The 10000-nt window shown below is 36.6% G+C and overlaps 1 protein-coding gene across 3 annotated transcripts in view; it reads left to right on the forward strand.

Annotated features, from left to right (window-relative positions):
* Positions 1-10000, forward strand: part of LOC136826815 (septin-9-like) — a 106106-nt gene that overhangs the window by 37405 nt on the left and 58701 nt on the right. The window contains exon 1 of one of the 3 annotated variants that reach the window (XM_067084263.1): positions 7284-7303. The exons of the other annotated variants lie outside the window; for them this stretch is intronic. The gene's annotated coding sequence lies outside the window, so the exon portion shown is untranslated. Of the gene's footprint in view, positions 1-7283; positions 7304-10000 lie in introns of those variants that run through there. 3 annotated transcript variants of the gene reach the window in all.

The following is a 10000-nucleotide window of genomic DNA, read 5'->3' on the forward strand; positions in this document are numbered from 1 at the left end:
GGAGTCGAGCCTGGGTCTCTCGTTTGGTACGCGAGACTGTTTTAGGTGACATTTGGCGTAGTGTGCATTCTTTAGCATTCTCTCAATGTTCTTTTCCCGTATCCAAAACTCAATTTCTGTTTATTTGCCGAGTTGCCAGGGAACGTTGTTTATTCTTAGGCAGACATACTGTAGATGTGGAAAGTTTTACAATTGATTATCTTCGACGGTAAACTGTCATTTAGTCAACCTGTATTTTCTGATAAGAAAACAGCTGAATTTGGGTCGTATTAAAACGATCATTTAAGCATGTTTTATAAAAACTTGAATTCTTATTCAGGAGCAGAAGAGAATTTGGAAGAATGACAAAAATCTGTTTTTGTTTTACAATGTGTTTCTACAGCAGCGCCAAAATATTTAATTATCCTTGAATTGCACATTAGACGGGTGTAATTGTCATTAAATTACATTTCGTTATCTTCATATTTCGTTAAATTAATTATTGTCATCTTCAAGTTTCATTAGATTAAACATCCAGTAGGTTTAAGTTTCGTCCAACAATGGCGGGCGGCAGTATTCTATTCGCATCACAAGGCGATAAAAGTTGATTAGCGATGACAGCAATGCTCTTGCTAATTCGGAATGAGATGAAGTCACATGAGGACAGATGTTCTGTGAGTCTGGGATGGATCTAGCGGCTTGGGAAGGATGGACTGACCAGCGCCGTGTTTGGATGGCCTAGTTGACGGATGCAGCAGGTGGCCACAGGATAGGACGTCTAGATATAGATAAGCAGTGGTCTGGTGACGCCAGGCTATGAAGGGGATATGATTCAGAATGAATGCGAGAACATTCTACATAAGTACTGACACTAGATAGCCTTTGTGTTGGATCTGCTTCTTGTCATTTTCAGTCTCTGTATACCAACAGATTTGCCGTTAGTACGATGTCTAACAGAATGGTGGAGTCAGCTTTGAACGATTATAACTCCTTGGAGATTTTTATTCTTTCTGATATGAAATTGTTCTTGGTTCGGCGCTTAAGTGCGACTTCTATGAGACCCAGCAGCCTAAAATAACTGCACATGTATTCCAATTCATTAGGCAAAATGCAATGAAAAGGACTGAATGCTATATGCCACAGACCTGCCTTTCGTTTGTAACAAAGGCGTTTTGCTCTTGTGAGCATTAACGGGATTACATTCTCTTTGGATGGTTACGCATAGCTCCCCCTTGGCACGTATTTTAGAATCAAAACAGTTTTCTATCCTAATCGGCGGAAGCCCGTCCCAGTGGTTGGTTCTAGAATCGTTTAGCTAAGGACTGAATTTTCATCTTGCTTAATTTGCTGAAAAATCATGATGTGACTTTACAAAAATAGATACGGATATTTGACGTCAAAACAAATTAGTGTCAGTTTAATTTTATCGCTAATCTCTTATGATATTAAAAGGATTCTTCCCTAATTTCCAAGATAATAGGAAATTATTCGTTCACTCTGTTATCCATCTCGGAGAATACAACTACAAACTGGACTTTACTTCAAAACATGAATCTAATTCAGCACATAAAGAAAAAAATAACGACAGCCCATCCGTATTTTTTATATCTTTAGCCGCAACTCTTTTTTCGGTTGGATATTCATAAATAACACGTTTCCTGACGCCTTTTGGAAAGACAGCAAAAGTCGTCGCTGCCATAACATCCTCTGATAATTCTAATCTTTCAGCTGGGACGGTCGCTTCCTTTCTATGTCCTGTGTATCTGAGTCCAGAGATTTGCGCAGACCTTCAGAAGGACCGAGCCCGTTGCCCGTTGAGTCTTGAAGTATTGGATACCAGGTGAGAAAATGATGAAGGCATGAAAAGAAAGGGGCGGGGCACAGCCCACCAACTTGCTGCTGTAGGGATTGCGCACCTCGTTGCTGTTTTGAGCTGCTGGAGTTCTAAGTATCTGTTCTTCTTTTCAGTGCCTCTCAAGTTGCCTCACTTGAATCAGAGCTGAAATAACTCAAAGGCGATGTGTTTTGTGTACAACATATCTATCCTCTATGGGGTTTCTTTCTTATTTTCTTGTTTTTTAATTTTTGACATGCTGTTTCTGACATACAGTATGTATGATCTTCAAGATTGGTAAGGGAAGTATGTAGTGGATTTAGTAATAACCACTACGTACATAGCTAAAGTGGTGGCAGCAGTATTAGTAATGTCGCATATGATACCGAATCCTCTCGTTAGGAAATATTAATTTGAAGTCTTTTTCTTAATCAGTGATTCCGCAGAAGTTACTGCACTCTCTAGTTACTGGACTCATAATTACATGCTCGTAACCTCAAAAAAGCAATAAATAAATAAAACCACAAGTTTGAAAGCTCTTTGAACACAGGGTGATTTATGATCAAATTTATAACACAGAATCTGTTTTAACAGGGTTCTCCGAAATCTACAAAAAGCAGAAATCTTAGAAAATAAATGGGAAAAAAAGACTGACTTTAGATAGGCCGGCTTTGTCTTCTTGCTAAATGTTTTTGAAACACTGGAACTTTGCAAAATGAAGACTGCTAAGAATCTTCATTTCTCTTGTATGAACCCGCATCCCGTTGCCGTCTGGCGCAAGACGTTTCACATAAGCAAACCGTTGGGGGAAGATTTCCCTCGTGTTACAAAGGAAGTTCTGTAATCTGATCTGCCTACCTCTTACATTCAACTTTGGATTCACGAGTTATCAGAGACCAAGGTACGGAAATGCCAGTATTATTCTGACAGAGAACAAAAAAGGGGAAAAACAGAAAGAAGGAGAAGAAGGAGGAAAAGAGCGAAACTTGGCATAGGGCTGCCTCAGAAGGAAGTTCAATATTCCGGTATGGTCGCTATTGCACCCAAGTTCTGATTCAGCGGAAACTCCACGACCATTCCTCCACTGAACGTAACTGAGAGCGAAAAGAGTGCAGAAATGAACTCTTTACTGAAAAACTTCGGAACCAACTCTTGTTCTTCTTGGCAGTGTTTTGGGCGTTAATGGTTCGAAGTTTACGAAAGGTCACCATGCTATTAGAGGCGCCATGTTCATTTGTGTGTTTGCTTATTTGTTCGTTGATTTGTTTAGCATTCTTTAGTTGTTTTCATTTGCATTTTACAATACTTATCTCAGTTCAGTTCTTCTGTTTTACTTACAGCATTTTTTTCTGGAAGCTTTCTTACAGATCTAGTATCCCTTTGCGCTTATTCCATATAATAACAATAACATTGGTGATAATTAATGCAACTGAAAAAGCAGTAAACGAAATGTGCAAACAAAACAGGCCTTTTCGGAATATACTGAAGTCACTTTTGGATCTAATTCGAAAAGACACATTTTCTTTTTGACAACAAAGAACTTTTTATTTTTATTTTTTTTTGCAAAAAGAAGGCGTTGCCAAGGGGATCCTGTCTCAAGCAATTTTGAAAAAAAAAAATCGGGTTAAAATGAGAGGACTGGGCCTGAAGAATTCTTGCTGTATTTTAAACATATCTACTACAGTAATTACTTTGACAAAGCATTTGCCATATTCAGAAACTCTTCTCATGCCCAAGAACTCATCACCTACTTGAACAGCAAGCATAACAGAACAGAATTTCAGTCGAACCAGATAGAGAAAACAAAATTCCACAGTTTGGTATTAAATAGTATGAGCAGCGAATCTGGGAAATCCTTCTCCCGTCTCCAGAAAATAGACATTTTCCGGGTCAGGAACTTATTATTATGTCTCACTGTTCACAGTTTCATCACGAACTTTCAAAACAAGATACAGTCAGCATGCAGGAATGGCAATAAAACTACAGACTTCGATACGTTAACACAACAGTACTTGCCAGACATCATTAAATATCCAAGATTTTGAGATTTAAGACACTTGCTCTAACTTCGCTGACTATAGAATTTTAGATCTACAAACATTAAAAATCCTTAATAATCACTTTCATATTGCCAAACATTTTGTGCCTTATCCTTTGTAGACTAATCCATTCTTTTTTTTTCATACATTTTCCACATTCTGGCACCCGGGCTCATCAGTACTCGGATACTTGTCCTTGAAATATGAAAAGGTAAAGCAAACGTTTTTTGAGATATTGGCGCTGAAGATTCTGACCAAAACTTAATGATGGCGACCGGAATTAAATATCGTAGCAGGAAGTGGTGCAAATTTTCCCTCATGGATCCGAGTACTGTGCCATCTTGCAAAATGTCAAGGCTCTCAGTGCATTCGTTTCTGAGATCTGCATCATCATATTATCATTTCGGCCTAGAGTGGGTCATGCGATCGACTAAATGAGGTCGTAATCAATTCTGCATTTCTGAAAACTATACTGTACCTGTTGTCAGTGCCAGAATCAAATTAATGGGAAGTTTCGGAATTTTTCTTTATTTCTTGAAATATCGTTTCTAGGCTGTTTCATTTTGCAAACCCTTTACGAATGCAAATAGAGTAAATAGGTAGGCCATTTCAAATTGATCCGTTCAGCGGACCAGAGGTTCTAAAAGCTAGTCAAGTTGCTCGTCAGGTCACATGATCAATTAAAATGCAAAAGCAGACAAACTGAACAAAATGGACGTTAATGATTCAAAACGGACTTTCAGCACAAACTCCAAGATAGTGGCCAGGTGACGAATCGTGCAGGTGGCCTGAGATTGTCATGCCTAACGGCTTTAGATACTTTGACGCTATTCCAAATAACTTTAGTATTATTCGTTAACTCTCCGATTTATGTAAAACTGACTTTGCAGTGGAAAAACAGTAGATGGAAAAGAAATAACCCTAATTAAAGCAGTGGGCGGTTGTCCGTGCAAGCTTGACCCCAAACACTAATCATCATAATAAAAGCCGAGCTCCGCTGAAATGGGTTAACGGACTAAATGTTCAGTTTGAAAAATTCCTAAGCATACAAAAGAAGTATAGGATAGTACAGTACTTAATACAGCCTTGCCCTACTCTACACATATTACTTTCTCTCTCTCTCTCTTTCTCTCTGTTTCTTTTGTTTATAAATCACTTGGTATATTTCTTTTCTTTTCAGAGATCTGTAGATTACAAACAGAGAAACAATGGCCACCTTAATTCTACTAATCGCTCATCTGAAATCGTCTTGAGAAAACCAATGAAAATTTTGCTTAAACATTTGCCCATGTTAAACATTGTCCATTGCTTAAAACCAGTTTTCTAAGCCGACGGACGTGTTAAATACAGTGCATTTATTAACAGTAAGCTTGACCTGCGCATTGCACAAGAAATTCAGATCAGAAGAACGCTCAGAAGCCATCGTTTCATTAAGTGGCTGTGAATTGTCACTGAAATACCGCAGCATGGTACGCCATCCTGATCCGATACATATGGAAAGTCTCAAAATCACTTCTGTGAGTGCGATGTCACGTCTGTCTATGAGAGTATTAACGTCACGTCTATGATATTCTATCTATGTTACTTTCAATATTAACAACGAGGCGAAAAGAATGGGAGAACGCTGATCGTATCTGTAGTGATAGCCTTATTTCAGAATAAATATTGTATTAATAATGATACATATTAGATTTGACAGGCTTAGGTTGGTTCACGAGTAACCTCCAAGTTGGATAGAAAATAATCTCTTTTTTTTTAAAGATTGCGAATTCCAGTAACAGGCAATAATCAGAAAATCATTTTAAAAGATATGCATAGCCATGGAGATGTCAGTATTGTCAACTATTTGCACACATATTAGCTTATACTTCCGACAGCAACTTCATTTCCTGCAATAACCATCAGAAATCTTCTAAAGGCTTTCGTTGCAACACTTCATAGGACTTCCCTTCCTAAGATTCTTTTACAGAAAAGTCTTCCTCCCTTCAAATTAACCTTATTTGATGACTCATCTCCTCCAACGCAGCGTGATTCAAGGAACTCTGTGATATTCCTCCGCTCATTTCTTTCTTGTTCCTTTGTTTCCACAAATCTCCACTCGTTTCCTGCCTCCCACCTCACAGTTGTCACCCGGGTAGGTCTGGGTAGTCGTTTTTATTACGTTTTTAGAAGCTTCATTAGAAATGAAAGTAAGTGAGCATCACAATTTTTCAAATCTAAATCCAGGCTTTTATTTCTTGCCGTATTTCTTGGGAATAATAATCACTTAGGTAAAAACGCATTGTTTCCTGAATTTAGTTTTGCTATATTGATTAAGAAACTTTATCAGAGGTAAAATACGAATACATCTTTGATTCCCTTTTGCTTTGATAAGAAATATGTTCTGGAAGGATTCATCTAATCAAAAACATTGCTAATGCAAGTTATTAATACCCTTTATCACTGTCAAGTTACCGATCATGGAATAAATATTCCTTGCAGGTGATAGCACAGTAATCTAAATTCATTGTCATTATCCCCGAAAACCATGAAAGAAAGGCGAGGCAGGTAACTGGGAAGGATGCGTCACGTTGAAGTCATTCACAAGAAATGAACCATAAGGGATTCATTAATGTGGAATTCCTTTCTTCCGTTTTTACTTAACCAAGTTCAGAATTCAATTCAAAAGCAACAACACAAAACGCTGATAAGAGATCAGTAACTGGATTGATCGTCTGATTAATTTTACGTGGAAGGGAGTTGTTTGTTCATAATCATTTAGGAGGAAATGCCATAGAAATATGTTAGACTACAACTCGGCGAGGCACTTCCGAGGTAACCAGTATCAGTGACGCTCTTGTGGTGAATGAAGAAGACTCCGTTGGAAACAAACGTGTTTGTTGTGTTGTACAGGAGAAAGGAAGCACCATGCCACACCAGGACCGGTTATCTAAGTGACGGGAGGGAGGGAGGGAGGGGCCTTCTGGTAGAGGAAGGAGAGATCGGGAGATGTCTTATTTCCTGGCAGTTGCAGATACCCGAGTACCTCTTGACGTGAAGGGTCAGCAGATGATTATTGCTCACTTACAAATTACTCTCGAGCAAGGGACTGATTAATCATCCCAGAAATGAGCAAGACCGTTCTGTTACTGTACGAGTATTTTCCCGTGGGACTGAGGACCTAATAAGAAGGAGCGAGTAGAGAAGACTAAGAAAGAGGGGTATGAGAGAGAAGGAAAGAGAATGCACATATCTTCTGCCGTTGGCCCATCTCGCCCCCACAATCCTCCCTTTGTACCTGACCCAACTGCTAACAATGTCCGCCAGTGTTGATGCTTAGTGGTCGTGAGGAAGGTGATGATGATGACGGCGGCGGTGACCTCATACGCTGCTCTCCTCCATAAGCTTGAGTATTCTTCCGAGGAGGAGAAGGCGATTTCTCAACATAAATGCAGTTCATCCTCTTCATTAGGTATATGTGCTCAATGTCACTTTTCACTTATTTGTGGGAGAGGTGTGATTCCACGCTTTCAGTTGTTTATTTGAAAAATTCAACCAACTCGCAAGAATCTTTCATTGACTTAGCGTCGATTAATTATCGAGCATCTGCAAATAAAACATGAATCATATTTTTGATTCCTGAAAAACAGAACCAGTTTGCTAGAAATTATTACTTTTCTACTTTGTCGCTTTTTTTCCTGTAAGTGCGAAGCCTAGCGTTTGAGTGATGTAAGATAAACAGACTCTTGATTTACTTACGGACACCAAACTCTGTTACATTTACCAGTTTCTCGCAAGAAACAAATCATACGGGACAGAACGGAACAAGGCGCTTTCTTACGTGATCAGTACTTTGGCGGTAAAAATTCAGTTTCTACGAAATTAAAAAGACCGCTCATCCGTCCTAGTCTTGTTCGCGGCTAGAAATAGGTGAAATATTACATATTCTGTTACAAACACCCCTTGTGTGAGTATGCATGCGCAGGCATGGTAAAGAAGGCTCCGTGGAAATAGAATGCTACCTCCCACACCTTGAAATTTTTTTAATCTCAAATCACTGAAAACACACACGTAACATATACTCAAATGTTTTTTGCTGTGCGGTTACTCATCATTTTCTCTTTATATTCAGTAATATCTATTCCAAACACTGCTTCTGTGAATCAGGAGAACCGCCCTGGGTAATCGGCGCTGAAAAAGCTTCAACCAACCTAAGTGATTTGTGTGGGGATAAAGAATTTGTAGCAGAAACAAGCCGTGGGGACTGCTTCTTTCACTTCAATAGTTACTTTTATCATTTATTACCTCAGTTATGTCCATAAATATTTTCAGTGTAATATTTCACAGCTTAAGAGACGTGTCTGTTCTCGTTATGGTCACTATTCTGGAGGTTCCTTCTGGTACTCTCCTCTCATTTGGGCCTTTGCTTCCAGAATGATTAATTATCAGTTTTATTTTTGTGGGTAGTGAAGTAAGGCAAAGAGACAAATAGAAAGACAGATAAAGGTTCTGATTGAGGGTTTATTACCTATACCAGTGACTGATTGTACCCATATCCCATAAGTATTGTTGTTACATTTTTATATACATAACACAATTACACACATATTACACACATATACATACACACACATACACATAGTATATATATATATATATATATATATATATATATATATATATATATATATATATATATATATATATAATATAATATGTACACGAGTGTCTTTTTTTATACTGACGAATATTAAACAATAAACATCGTTTAATGTTCAGTTAACTATACAAACCCAACGGGAATTATAACTGATAAGTACTTCTTCACCGGCAGGATTCGAACAGTTGCAATGTTAAGAAATAACGATAGACAGCCACTTTGAGGCTAACTGGTCAAAGTCACTCACTGTCTATTGCTGTTTCTTAACCAAGCAACACCTCGGATTCTGCCGGTGACGAACTGATATCAAACGATATTGGTGGATATATATATACATATATATATATATATATATATATATATATATATATATATATATATATATATATATATATATATATATATATATATATATATATATATATATATATATATATAAATATATATATATATATATGTATATAAATATATATATATATATATATATATATATATATATATATATATATATATATATATATATATATATATATATTTATATTTATGAATATATACATTTATATATATAAATGTATATATATAAATGTATATATATAAATATATATATATATATATATATATATATATATATATATATATATATATATATATATATATATATACATATATTTATGAATATATACATTTATATATATAAATGTATATATATATATATATATATATATATATATATATATATATATATATATATATATATATATATATATATATATATATATATATATATATATAATGCTTTTCGGACATAGTCTTTCTTAAAGGCATTTCTTAAGTGCTAGTGGGCATACGGCATCTTTTAGATTAACACTTCCGCTTACTTCTTATCGCGTGTGTGATGAAAATGACCGGGGACAAGGAAATCAGATAATAATCCTAAATATTCTGACGTTTATGATAATGGGACTCTAATGTTTATTATAAAAAAAATCGGCCAGTGTATTGTATCCAAGAACAGAATAAGGACTTTATAGTTTCAAAGGAATGATCAAATGTGAATCAGTCACTTGGTTATAACTCGCGCTCTCACCTGGACTTATCCTTTCTGTACATTCTGGAAGACCTGATGCAAACACTCAGCCTTTCTCTCATAAGACTGATTATTATGAAATTTCTAAAGATTCATATTTGATAAAACATTTATAAATCAGATTAACCCTTGAAGAACAAACTGAAATTTACTGTAATTTTAAACAAGGTGAAGAACGACACGTTTTCCCAACTAAAAATTGACTACATTTACAAGTCTATACAGAGACACATAATGGGGAACAAGGTGAGACACAGACAGTTGTAATTTTCTCCTAAGGGTGTTTGCGGCACTGTGACTTATGGTACCAGAGGTGGTGTTTATTCTTGTTCACTTTCATGGGAGATTAACAGGTGCATGGTTGCTTGCAAGACGAAGGCGCAAGAATTGGCGGGGCTTCAGTTATAATTTCCTGTCTTGAT

This window comes from Macrobrachium rosenbergii, chromosome 41 (genome assembly GCF_040412425.1).
Source record: "Macrobrachium rosenbergii isolate ZJJX-2024 chromosome 41, ASM4041242v1, whole genome shotgun sequence".
Taxonomy (NCBI): Eukaryota; Metazoa; Arthropoda; class Malacostraca; order Decapoda; family Palaemonidae; genus Macrobrachium; species Macrobrachium rosenbergii.